The following is a 14151-nucleotide window of genomic DNA, read 5'->3' on the forward strand; positions in this document are numbered from 1 at the left end:
AGGTGTGAGATGTGTATCTCAGGTGGTTTTAATTTGCAATTCTCTAATCAATAGTTATTTAGAACTTTTTTTCATAAGACTATAGATAGCTTTGATTTCTTCTGCTGAAAATTTCCTGTTGATATCCTTTGGCCATTTGTCAATTGGGAAATAACTTGCATTCTTATAAATTTGACTCCATTCTCTATATATTTAAGAAATGAGGCCTGAGATTAAGGATTCTCTCCCTCCCTCCCTCCTTCCCTCCCTCCCTCCCTCCCTCCCTCCCTCTCCTCCCTCCTCTCCCTCTCCTCCCTCTCCTCTCTCTCTCTCCTCCCTCTCTCCTCTCTCTCTCCCTCCTCTCTCTCCCTCCCTCTCTCCTCTCCCTCCCTCCCCTCCCTCTCCCTCCCTCCCTCCCTCCCTCTCCTCCCTCCCTCCCTCCTCCTCTCTCTCTCCTCTCTCTCTCCTCTCCTCCCTCTCTCTCTCTCTCCTCCTCTCTCCCTCCCTCCCTCCCCTCCCTCCCTCCCTCCCTCTCCTCTCCTCTCCTCTCTCCTCTCTCTCTCTCTCTCTCTCTCTCTCTCTCTCTCTCTCTCTCTCTCTCTCTCTCTCTCTCTCTCTCTCTCTCTCTCTCTCTCTCTCTCTCTCTCTCTCTCTCTCTCTCTCTCTCTCTCTCTCTCTCTCTCTCCTCTCTCTCTTTTTGTGCAAATATATGATTTTTTTTTTCAAATGTTTTCCAATTTGTGTATTTAACCACCAGGTGGCAGCAACAGCCACTCACTAGACATTTTTCTTAACCTGATAGTTTAGCTATATTCAGTTGGGAAGAAATACTGAATAAGCATGTATTCTTTGTGATTTGCAGAGAGAGAGGCAGGACCTTCACTCTGCAGGATAACACTGACTCATTATCAAAGGGTGCTGTGAATTTGTAGAGACATCCAGTTAAAATTAATCCTGAGCTCCCATCCCTCACCCTCCTTCTTTTGAAATGATTATGATACAGTGAGCAACAATCATGTGAGATTTTGATTCTACTGGCTGGAGTCAGCTGGAGTCAGGAAAACCTGAGTTCAAATGTAGTCACAGATTCTCATTAGCTGTATGAACCTGGACAAGTCATTTAGCTCCTACTTGCTTTGGTTTCTTCATCTGTAAAAAAGGGCATCATATTTTTCTTGTGCAACATGATAAATGTGGAAATGTTTAGAAGAATTGTACGTGGTTAACCTATCTTGGATTACTTACTATGTAGGTGAAGGGATTGGGTGGAAGGGAGGGGGAAAATTTGGAACACAAGGGTTTGCACGAGTAAATGTTGAAAACTATTTTTGCATGTATTTTGAAAATAAAAAGCTATTATTAATTTTTTTATTTAAAAAAGGTATCATAATACTATCTATCTACTGTACAAGAATGTTGGGAGGATAAAATGAAATAATATTTGTGAAGCACTTAGCACAGGCCCTGATACATAGTTATACAAGACAAATGTCAGATATTATTCTTATAAGCAGAAATGCTTGATTAGATATAGTGTGCAATATTTACTTAGCATAGAATCAATAAGCAAATAAACATTACATAATAATCAGAGAACAATATATAATAAATGCATATCAAGAAGTTGTAAGTCCATTGCTTTCCTAAATTCCAGAGGTTCCCAAGACATTGATTGATAGGACATGAAGGGTTTTTTTTTTTTGCTCCCCATCAAACTAGCAGAGGAGTGTTCTTTTAAAATCTCCCTCACTGGATCATAAAGCAGAATTCTTGAGGATCTCTAGTCCTGAGATTCAAAGCCAGAGAATGGATTCAGGCTCTTGGCTTGGGCCAGCTTGTGGGACTCAGCATCTGGTGCCATCCAGAGCTGAGGGTTTGTGCTTTCCAGAGCTTGGGCTGTGTGGGGCCTCTAACTGCTTCTGGCCTTGGCTAGCCTATGAAAGAACAAAGCCAACTGACTCAGCTGCCAGCCCCAGCAAGGAACAGCATCACCATAACAGGGCCTTTGTCCCTTTCTCTTTTCTACCTTGTTGGGGAGAGAGAGATGGCTCTTTGACACAGCTCTTTCACATGATCTCACTTCCTATTGCTACCTAGCCCCAATCCCTGCTGCTTCCGAGATGAGGAAGAAAGAGTTAGAGGGTGCTACATATTAGTGCCAAAAACCCCATTATGTGTAATGGCTATATTATACAAACTCAAAAAATAGTTAAAAAATATTTTCTTTGATTATCCTGGAGGATCATATTAATTTTATTATTATAAAAAGATTCAAATAAATATACTATTTGCCCTAACCAAGAACGTAATTAAATTCTAAGCTTTCTCCATTGGAAGAGTTCAGTATACTTATTTCAGGATTTATTAATATAAATATTATAGAATCTATTTTAGAAATAGGAAAACTCATCCAGTATATTTTATTGGATCATAAACATTTCATCAAATCCATAATATTAATGTTTTCTAGAGCCCTAAATAGGTTTTTAAGATTTTTTAGAAAATCAAAAAGTTACTTAAAAGGAAATATAGTAATGTTGAGTAAGTAAAGCAAAATTAAATCAGGAAGAATATTCACTTTGGAATAACAGATTTTATCATTTTAACTTCTAATTTAAAACTGAATGTTAGGTTTATTTTCAAATTAGATATTGTCATTTCATTTCCCTTCTCCAAAAAATCTGTATTGGCTCTCTATTATCTGCAGGATAAAATACAAATTCCTCAGGCTAGCATTTAAAACCCTCCACATTTTGACTTTTATCTACCTATCCAGGCTTACTTCATATTACTTCCTGTTGTAATCAGTTGCTAGCCCTGACAGGGTTTTTAAGAATTGTAAGGGTGAATGAATGTTGAAGTAAGAAGTAGGAAACCTCTTTACTTGTTATATTTTAGAAAGGAATAAATTTATTTAACTGAAGATATCTAAGGAAAAGAGAAAAAAAAATGAAGAATAAACTAAGAAAGCATTTACCATCCAAACTGGGCCAGCAGTTCCAAAACCTAGGAGTAGCCCAAAGATTTCCCATACTGGGATCAGAACTGACACTGTGTGAGTGGAAGATAGTGGAAGGAATATAGCTGAGAATGCTGCTGGGAAGCACTGGCCATGAGGGTTCTTAAGCAGTGACCAGCCAGGCCAATCAATAATGGTTTTATGAGGGACAATTTCCAGAATGAATCTTCAATCTTAAAAAAAATGAGACTATCAGAATTCATCTTCACTAAGACAACCGAGAGAGGTAAAAATTTAAAAAGTAGAGGGTTTTAAATGCTAGCCTCAGGAATTTGTATTTTATTCTGCAGATAATAGAAAGCCAATACAGATTTTTTTGAGGAGAATGAAATACTATCTAATTTGAAAATAAACCTATCATTCAGTTTTAAATTAGAAGCTAAATTTTAATCAGTCTGATTGTTTTGCTATTTCCAGGGTCACTGGTAAATGCGAAATTTTTCCAGGCATGGATTTGCTGATGTAAGGAGCTCTAGAAGACAAGAAGGGGTACCATGGATTAGGATTTGTAGTGAAGCCACAAACAACTGTTTGTTTTTCCAAATTAAGAAATTCCTTCAAGAATTCTCCATTTTGGTCAAAGGTCTGTGAGCAGACAATTTTCAGATGAAGAATTAAAACTGTTTCTAGTCATATAAAAAGGTGCTTCAAATACTTATTGATCAGAGAAATGTAAGTTAAAAAATGCAAAATTAAAACTCTGAGATACCACTACACACCTGTCAGATTGGCTAAAATGCCAGGAAAAGATAACGATGAATGTTGGAGGGCATGTGGGAAAACTGGAACACTGATACATTGTTGGTAGAGTTGGGAAAGAATCCAGCCATTCTGGAGAGCAATCTGGAATTATGCTCAAAAAGCTATCAAACTATGCATACCCTTTGACCCAGCAGTGCTACTACTGGGCTTATATCCCAAAGAGATCTTAAAGGAGGGAAATGTTTGTGACAGTTCTTTCTGTAGTGGCTAGACACTGGAAACTGAGTGGATACTCATCAGTTGGAAAATGGCTGAATAAATTATGGTATATGAATGCTGTGGAATATTATTGTTCTATAAAAAACTATCAGGAAGATGATTTCAGAGAGACTTGGAGAGACTTACATGAACTGATGTAAAGTGAGCAGAACCAGGAGATCATATACATATTATACAGCAACAGTAAGATTCCATAATAATCAATTCTGTTCATCATGGCTCTTTTCAACAATGAGATGATTCAGGCCAGTTCCAATGATCTTGTGATAAAGAGAGCCATTTGCACCCAGAGAGAGGACTGTAGGAACTGAGGGTGGATCACAACATAGCATTTTCACTCTTTTTGTTGTTTGCTTGTAGCTTATTTTCTTTCTCATTTTTTTCCTTTTTGATCTGATTTTGTGTGTGTATGTGCAGCATGATAATTGTATGAAGGTGTATGCATATATTAGATTTAACATATATTTTAACATGTTTAACATATATTGAATTATTTGCAATCTAGAGGAGGGGGTTGGGGGAAGGAGAGGAAAATTTGGAACACAAGGTTTTGCAAGGGTCATTGGTGAAAAATTATCCATGCATATGTTTTGAAAATAAAAAAGCTTTAATTTAAAAAAAGGAATTCTCCATTTTAGTCAAACTGTCCTGTTAGATATTTTAAGTATAATGCTTTCTCAGTTTCTATGCCTTTGCATATGTGGGCCCCTAGAGTCTAGAATACACACCTTCTTTCCTCTGCTTCAAAGAATCCCTTACTTTGCTACCTGCTAAATAGGATCCTGATCCCCTCTGCTGTTTGGGACTTCTTGAAATTATTTTTATAGTATTTATATATATTGTGTAATTACTTATTTGTTTCTATTTTATATATTACTAATATAATTTAAATTCCTTGAGGTTAGAGATTATTTCTTTTTCTTTTTTGTATTCCCAGCCCTTGGTATTTAGTAATTGTTCAATAAATGTTTATCAAATTGGATAGAATTGAATTTTGAATTCTTCTTGAAGTATATTTGTAGGTAAATTTTTTTGTAAAATAATAAAAACAAAAGTAAATTATGAAGTGAAAAAGTGGTATATTCTAAATGATTGAATAAAGGAATTAGAACATAATTTTCCAAGGCATTTTCACCAGCTGTCCTATGTGCCTTTGTCCATTCCATCTAGTTCAACCCCCTAATCCTAAAGATGAGGAAACGGAAAGATCCAAGGAGTTTAATTGTTTTGCCCAAGATCAAATAGAATATCAGAAGTAGGAGTTGAACCTAGGTCTTCTGACTCTGAAGGCTAAATGCCCTAGTCCTGGATTTAGGAAGATTTCTCTCCCTGAGTTCAAATCTGGCTTCAGACACATATAGCTAGCTGTGTGACCTCATACAAGTCACTTAATCCTGTTTGCTTCAGTTTCCTTATCTGTAAGATGAGCTGGAAAAGGAAATGGCCAACTACTCCAGTATTTTAGCTAAGCCCCAAGTAGGGTCACAAAGAATTGAATATGCCTAAAAAATGGCTGAAGAACAACTTCTGACTTTAGAGCTAGTATTTTTTTTCACTGCAATCATTTATTAAGATAAAACTATTTTTATATGTAACAGACAAACCCATTCACAAAGTACATCAGCATGCTGGCACGAGTTGTAATATAGTGTAATGAAAATATTTTAGAAAGTCTCTGGGGCATGCTTAAACTCAAGGCTGACATATGGTTCTGTAAAAATGGGCTACAGTCCTTTTGTCTTAGAGTTTATACTTACTGTATAGGTAAGTCATTTTACTCTATTTGCCTCAATTTTCTTATCGGAAATGATCTGGAGAAAGAAATGGTAACCATGCTAGTATTTTTTCTAAGAAAATCCCAAATGGAGTCTCAAAGAAACACTAGTCTCTACTGGCTGACTTCTAGAGGTATACCACTCCCCCCAAAATCTTACTGACCTCAATTTAATTCAATTTGCCAAATGTTTATTAAATGACAACTCTGTGCAGGCCACTGTAGTAAATGAAAAATATACAAAGATTAACGATTGATGTTGAGTACCATGTCTTATACATTTCAGGAAATACTTGTTGCATTTAATTATTTGTCTTGAAGCCAACCCAAAACCTACCTTCATGCTGGTCGATCTCAGACCACGAGTGAGAAGCTTTGCTTAAACTCAGATTTCTAGACATGACCCAGTTGTAGGAAACTATGCCTCTATTTATTGCTATTGCTCTCAAGAAACTCCACTGGTAAGTTTCAGTTTACATAATCCTAGATATTCAATAAGATGACATATTGGATCATAAATATAATCATTTACTTAACAATAAGGTAAAAGCAATAATCACAGGTACTCACAAGACAAATTACATAATAATAATAATAATAATAATAAAACTTATCAGTTCAAACATATGCCTAAGTCACACTTTCCCACCAGTTTACTTGATATACTGTGATATCTGTGGAAAGAGTGGCCATATTTAAACCTTTTAGAAAAGCATAAAAATAAAGAAACCCATACTTTCAGAAAACCTCACATCTCTGACTTAGAAACTTCATTGTCCTCTTTCTGTCTCAGAAACTGTACATGAAAATTCTTTACTGAATTTGAATGTTTCTGTGTTGGACACATGCTTCTGTTGCTAACGTGATTCAGTGATTCACAATATATATGACTAATAACTCATTGAGCATGATGTCTGAGACAAATTAAAATACCAGATGAGTTCTCTGATTCTAAGCTGTCACTCTGATCTGCTGGACATAACCCTCAACAACAATCACTTCATAACCATCATTTCAGCTTTCGATTTACCTGATGGCATTTGATGCTGTAGATTTCCTCCACATTTTCTGCTTTCTGAGTTTTCATGACACTGCTTTCTCCCAGTTTTCCTGCTCCTTATCTGTTTTATTTGCTGTTTTTTTTTTTAATCTATGTTATAGCCACTAGCCATGGGTATCCCCCAAGGTTCTGTCCAGGGTCTTCTCTTTTTATTCTGAACAATCTTAGTTGGTCATCTCATCACTCCCATACATTCTACTGTCATGTCTATGGAGATGATTCCCAGTTCTACATAGAGTTATTTCTCTCTCCTGAGTCCTAGTCCTGCATCACAAATTATCTTTTAGATATCTTGAACTGGTTGTCCAATAAGCATCTCAAACTCAATGAGTTCAAAACAGAACTTAATATTTTTCCCTCAAAACTCCTCTTTTGTTAGTTTCCCCAAGAGCACAACTATCTTCCCAGTAGCCTAGCCTCACCGCCTCAATATCATTTTCAAGTTCTCCACAGCACTTATTAAGCACAGTTAAGCTGTTTGTTTAAGTCTGCAAGTCTTTTTATTTCCACCTTCACAGCATCTCTTGGATATGTCTCCTTATCATTTACACAGCTGCAACCTTAAGTCAGGCCTTCTTCACCTCTCTCCTGGACAATTGCATGAACTTTCTTTCTTTCTTTTTTTTTAAAGGCTTTTTCTTTTCTTTTTTTTTTCTTTTAAAAATTTAAAAATTTTAAAATGTCTGAGTTCATATTTGAACTTAGGTTCTCTTGACTTCAGAGCTGGTGCTCTATTCACTGCCATTTAGCTTACCCCAAGCTTTTTAGTTTCAAAACATATGCATAGATAGTTTTCAACATTCATCCTTGCAAAACCTTGTATTCCAATTTTTTTCTCCCTCTCTTCCCCCTAGCACTTCCTTTAGACAGCAAGTAATCCAATATATGTTAACCATACATTGCACAAGATTTCTAACTGATCTTCCTGGTTAAGTCTTTCCTCACTCACTAAGTCATCTTTCAACTGCCACTGTGACTATTCTAAAGTATGTCATTGCCCTGCTCAATTTCTTAATATAATATTTTGGTTTTTTCCCCATTTCATGTTAAAGCAATTTTAAAAACATTTAAAAAGAAAGAAAGTTCATGCAATTGTCCAGGAGAGAGGTGAAGAAGGCCATGATGTCCCTTCCTTGTCCTCAGATAAAGTTTATACATGTGCAATCATGTAAAAAAATTCCATAATAAGTCATTTTGTTCAAGAAAACTTGAAAAATAAAAAAATAATGAATGAGAGAAAAAGGGAAGAAGGAAAAAAGGAAGGAAGAAAGGAAGGAAGGAAGGAAGGAAATAAAAAAAGGAGGCTTCAATCTATATTCAGACAGTATAAGTTCTTTCTCTGGAGAAGGATACATGTGCTTCATTGTAAATTCTTTGGGATTGTCTTGGATTATTGTATTATTGAGAATAGCTAAATCCTTCACAGTTGACCATTGTATATTATTGCTGTTATTGTGTACAATGTTCTCCTGATTCTGCTACTTCACTTTCCATCAGTTTATGTAAGTCTTTCCAGATATTTCTGAAATCATCCTGCTTGTCATTTCTTATAGTACAATAATATTCTATCACAATCACATAACACGCAGTTCTCCAATTGATGGGCATCCTCTCAATATCCAAATTCTTAGCCACCACAAAAAGAGAAATATTTTTGTCCTTCCCATCCATCCCCCACTTCTGCCCTTTTAAAAAAAATGTTTTTGGGATATAGATCTAGCAATTTGCTCTGCTCAATTACCTCCAGTGACTTCCTATTACCTCCATGATCAAATATAAACTCCTCCCTTTTGCTTTTAAAATTCTTTATAACCTAGCTCCTTCCTATTTTTTCAGTCTTCTTACACTTTAGCTCCTTCTGTACTCTGCAATCCAACCACATTAGTCTATTTGCTGTTCCTTGCACAAGGTTCTTCATATTTGGTTTCTGTCTTTGCACTAGCTGTCCTTTTCACTAGAATGCTTTGTCCTCTCATTTCCTCTGTTTGCCTGGTTTCTTTCAAGATTCCACTCAAGTCCCACCATCTACAAGAGGCCTTTCTCAGTCTTTTCTCCCTTCTATCTCTTAGTCCTTTACCCTTCCAGACTCCATTCTATCCACTCTGTTTATATCTCATATGTATCTAGACATAGATTGTCTCCCTCATTAGAATATGAGTTCCTTGAGAGTGAGGATTGTCTCATTTTTGTTCTTATATCTTTGGAGCCTAATATACTGCCTTGTGCATTATTAAGCATTTAATAAATTTTTATTGATTGATCCATTATTCAGATCAGATATAATGAGGTTCAGTGACAGGTTATTAGTAGAAATGGAAAAATAGAAGAATACAAAAGATAGAATTGGAAGTAGAATCAATAGATTTGTCCATTGATTTGGCTCAGTTATGGCACTGAGCCAAGATTATGCTACATTTTAATATGGCACTCTAATGGGTTACTGTTTCATTGAAGATTTTAAACAACCATAGAAACACATTCAATTTCACTTATTATTATTATGTCAGAATATCTGTCAATAAGTTTATTAATTACTTACTATGTGCCAGGCACTGTGCTAAGAACTGGAAATACAAAAACAAAGAAACAAATAGTCCTTACTCTCAAGGAGTTTATAATCTAATGGAGGAAGACAATAAACCAAAGAAAAGGTGAAAGCAGGAAGGAAAATATCTTTGTAGGAGTACAATGGAGAAATCTAAAGAAAAAAGCAGAATGGAAAATGAAGAGATGGATGGCCTGGGTATCCTCCTTAAATGACGGTTCTAGAGGGGCATTCTACCTATGATGGGCTCAGAGGCAGAGTACTGATGAAGTCTGAATTCTAGGGCTGAAGCATTCTTAGGGAATATACCAAGAAAATCTGAATTTTCTATCATAAAAAATAGGTACATTATTAAATTTATCTTTTATTTCATCCCTGCTCCCCAGTTTGTGCTGTGCCTTCCTTATTGACTCTCAGTCTTGGCTCTTTTGTGAGGAGAGTGGGGAAAAGTAAGAGTCAAAGATGACTTTGAATTTCTGAGTCTCATTGACAAGGACATTAAATTAAATATTAATGTCATTGAAGGAATTAGGGAAATTAGAGAGAGAAAAAGATTTAGAAGAAATAATCTCCACTCAACACACTGTTGCTTTGACTCTCTCTGGGCCATCTGCCATGGAGGGCTAAACTGGAATATGAGCAAGGAAGCTCTCGATGAATACCTGTCTAATTTGGGCAGTTTTAATTATATAATTAATTCAATTAAAACAGATACCATCACAAAAAGATGGAGGGGATTCTGATTTGTGCTTTTTAAAGATGCTGTCAATGTTGATGAGTTCTTGGAACTTAATAAAAACACAACCTGGATAGCAAGAGCTAATGCTGCAGTGGTCCTCCAGCTTTTTAAATAGGGGGCCATTTCACTGTCCCTCAGACTGTTGGAGGGTGGGACTATAGTAAAAATAAAAACTCACACTCTGTCTCTGCCCCTCAGCTTAGTTGCCATAACCCAGCTGCGCATAAATGTCCTCAGCAGCCGCACCTGGGCCACGGGCCATAGGTTGAGAACCCCTGCAAAAGGGAAAGGAGACCCTCCCAAAAGTATTTATTAGTGGGCCAAGCACAGATACGTCTAAAAAACAAATCAAAGAATATTTTAGAGCATTTTAAGAGATTGAACTTTCTGTGGACAGAAAAACAAATGAAAGATGATTTTGTTTTATCACATATACAAATGAAGAACTAATTTTAAAAAACTATTAGAAAATAGATATTATCAGATTGTTTTGGGGAAGTGTGAAATCAAAGTTGTCCAGCTCAGAGTTATATAGGCAGTTACCGCAACAACAGAAAGAAGGCATTGAAGCTGGGGTATGAGGTGGGACTAAGGGTTGTGGACTAGGTCAGGGGCCAAAACTGGAGCCAGGGATACAATAACTATCAGGATCAAGGATATGAAAATTACAATAGTGCCTATGGTGGTGATCAAAATTATAGTGGCTATGGTGGATATGATTATACTGGGTATAATTATGAGAAGTATGGATAGGGGCAGGGATATGCAGACTACAGTGGTCAACAAAGCATCCCAACGGGGTGGTAATTATCAAAACAATTACCAAGATATGAAGAAAATAGGTGCAGATGTTAGAATAGTCTATCTTGCAGGATGATGACATTGAGGGGAGAGAGGTCTTCTGTTAATCTGAGATGACTATTTTGTAAAAAGCTTTTAGTGAACATGACACAACTGTGTTCAATTGTATATAGCAACTGATTTTGTTTTCTGGTTTTTGCTTTTTCCTTTATTATCTGTGGATTTGTGTTTGTACAAATTTCATTTACATAATTTCATGTTAAATGATACTCAAAAATAAGTTTTTTGGATTGTTTTTCTGTGTCAAGTACTAAATAGTTCTGTTTTAAAAAAATATATAATTTTAAATAGGCAATAATTGACAGTTTATTTTCTAGACATCATGGACAATGAGGAGAAATTATAATTCTTTATAAATAGCAAGCAACAAATTTTGCTTTAGTTTCCTAATTCCCATGATAAAGGTTTATGCTAAGGATTTATGTCCATATTTAAAATGGCTCTAGATGCTGTACAAGCAGTTGAGGAACAGTCAATATGGTGTTTGCTGCCCTACAACTCCATGAGAAATTTAAGAAGAACAGAAATCTATATATATTTGTACATCTGACCAAACTTAAATACTGTCAAATGTAAGGGCTTGCAGAAAATTATGTCAAAATTTGGTTGCTCAGAAAATTCATCAGAACTGTACATCAATTTCATGATGGCATGTTTGCCTGGGTTCTGGATAATGGACAATGCTCTTGCATTTTCCCCTTCACTACTGGAGTGAAAGTAAGCTGTGTGCTGGCTTCCATGCTTTTTAACATGATGTTTTCATTCATGTTGTCAAAGGCCTATAATGAGGGCGAACAAAGCATCAAGATCACTTACTGCAATGAGGGCAAATTCTTCAACTTGAAAAGGCTACAAGCCAAGACTAAGGTGGAGGGAGTTGATGCATGATTTTTTGTTTGCAGGTGATGGTGTGCTCAATGCAGCCTCTGCAACTGAGATGCAACAAAGTATGGATTGATACTCTGTTGCTCTAACAACATCAAGAAAGACAAGTACTCCATTATCCAGCAGCATGTTATCCATAAGTGGAGCAAATGGAGGAGTTTTGCATGCTGTGGCTAAGTTCACTTACCTTGACAGTATACTTTTCAGGGATGCTCACATTGATAATGAAACTGACACACGCATTGCCAGAGCTAAGCCAGTATTTGGGCGGCTCAGAAGGAAAGTGTGGGACAGAAGAGGTATTAGACTGCCTACCAAACTGAAGATCTGCAGAGCCATTGTGCTGACCTCATTGCTGTACCTGTGAAACCTGGACAGTGCACCAATAAATGTTTCCATTGAAACTGTCTTAGGAAGATTCTGGCACAGGATAAGATACCAGCTACTGAGATCCTTTCTTGGAGTAAACTGCTAGGCATTAGTGCAACTCTTCTGAGCTGGCCGCGTAGTTTGAATCCAAATGTACTCTTGCCAAAAAGAGAACTCACACAGGGCAAGCATTTGCAAGGGATCAGAAAAGGCGGTACAAGGATACTCTTAAGTTCTCTCTGAAGATCATGGAATCAATTGTGAATCATGAAAGCTTCTGGCACAGGACAGCCCAGCATGGCTTGCTCTCATCAGAGAAGGTGCCGTGCAGAATTGAAGTAGCTTAAAAGAAACTTAAGATGCACAAAATTAGGGAATTCTCCCCAAATGTTCACATGGACTATTTTTCTCCAACTGTGGCAGAGCAGCTCATATTGGTCTGGCCAGCCCCAGTGGGACACGCTGTAACTTGATTCTACCATAATGATGTCACTTTAGTCCTCTCTGAGATGGAAGGACAACCATCCAACCACGCAATTAAGCAGTGTTTGTCCCCCGCGTGCATTCCTGGGATCTTTGTGATGAGAAGTGTTAATTCAGCGTGTTGTGAAGAGCTGAAATTGTTTCTATCAGAATCTAAATCTCCTGACTTTTATTTTCAAGAGAAGTATCTTTTTATTAAACATCATAAAATAAGGCATAATTAGAAACCGCTTTTTGTGAGTTGACTAGATGTTTTCAGTCTATTTACAAAAACAAGCAAAAAACCCTCCTCGTTTTATTGTGATTACTTGACACTTGCATTGAATGTGAGTATAAATCCAATTGCATATTTCCTGGAAACTGGATCAAAGATTAGCATGGGCAAGATTTTTACTATGGATTGTACTCTGAAATACTGCATTACATCACTGCTAAATAGCTATTTCCTGTTGCGACTTAGAAAGTTTTAGAGTTAACTGCTTTTGTCACGGAAATTTTTAGGAAAAATCATGATAGTGAATCCTATGTCCTCGTGCATTGTTTTGTATTCTAAGTAAAGGTTATTATTTTTTTTTTCCATAGCGCATGTGCTCTCTGTAGTGAAACATTTCCATATTCAAATTAGGGAGAGGGGTCTATGGGAAGTAAAAATGTAAGGCTTTCTTTAGATGACATGTTGTGTAATTATAGCAGGGCTTTCTTTCTATTAGGATACTAAAATAGAATCAGGCTCTTGAGCAGAGACCCAATTTGGCATTTAATTGACTGACTGGCAGGGGTTCTCAAACTGCGCCCCAGAGATTTCTGTAGAAATGATTTCCCGTTTGGAAACTGGAGGAAAATGCTTTGGATTTGTGTTGTCAAAAGGAGGAGGAGGAGGAGAAGGAGGAGGAGGAGGAGTGGGGCCGGCGAAGGAGGACGGTCCCCGAGGAGAGGGACCGGCCCTTCGAGGGCCTGGTAGCAATTCAGATCAATAAGCATTATTAAATAGTGTTCCAGGCCTGGGGTAGAACGGTAAAAGAAGAGAAGTCATTGAGGAGGGCACGATGTCCCGCGCTGGGCGGGGCACAATGTGCACACAGCTAATAAAGTGAAGGGAAAGCGGTCTCCTTTGACCCGTGGGGGCCGGAACTAAAAATTCGCGAGATCAGGGAAAGTCTGCTTGAGGCGGTGGGCCTCGGAGGACGTTTAGGGATTCCAAAAGCCCGCGGCGAGGAAAGCGTTCTATCCTGGAGAGAGAGCCTGCCGGAGCAGGTAGGGACCAAGCTCTGCAGGGGCTTAAGTGGTCTCGGGAAAAGAAGCTAAAACAGAGATTTGCCACGTCGGGGCTACGGGTCGCCATCAGGGGTATTCCTGAGCGTAGTGCTCTCGCTGAGGCCTCGGAGAAGAGAAGCCGAAGGGGCGGAGCCTGGGACGGAGGAACGTCCTTGGGGCGGGGTAATCCAGACCCGTCCTG

The sequence above is a fragment of the Sminthopsis crassicaudata genome, chromosome 4 (genome assembly GCF_048593235.1).
Source record: "Sminthopsis crassicaudata isolate SCR6 chromosome 4, ASM4859323v1, whole genome shotgun sequence".
Lineage (NCBI taxonomy): Eukaryota > Metazoa > Chordata > Mammalia > Dasyuromorphia > Dasyuridae > Sminthopsis > Sminthopsis crassicaudata.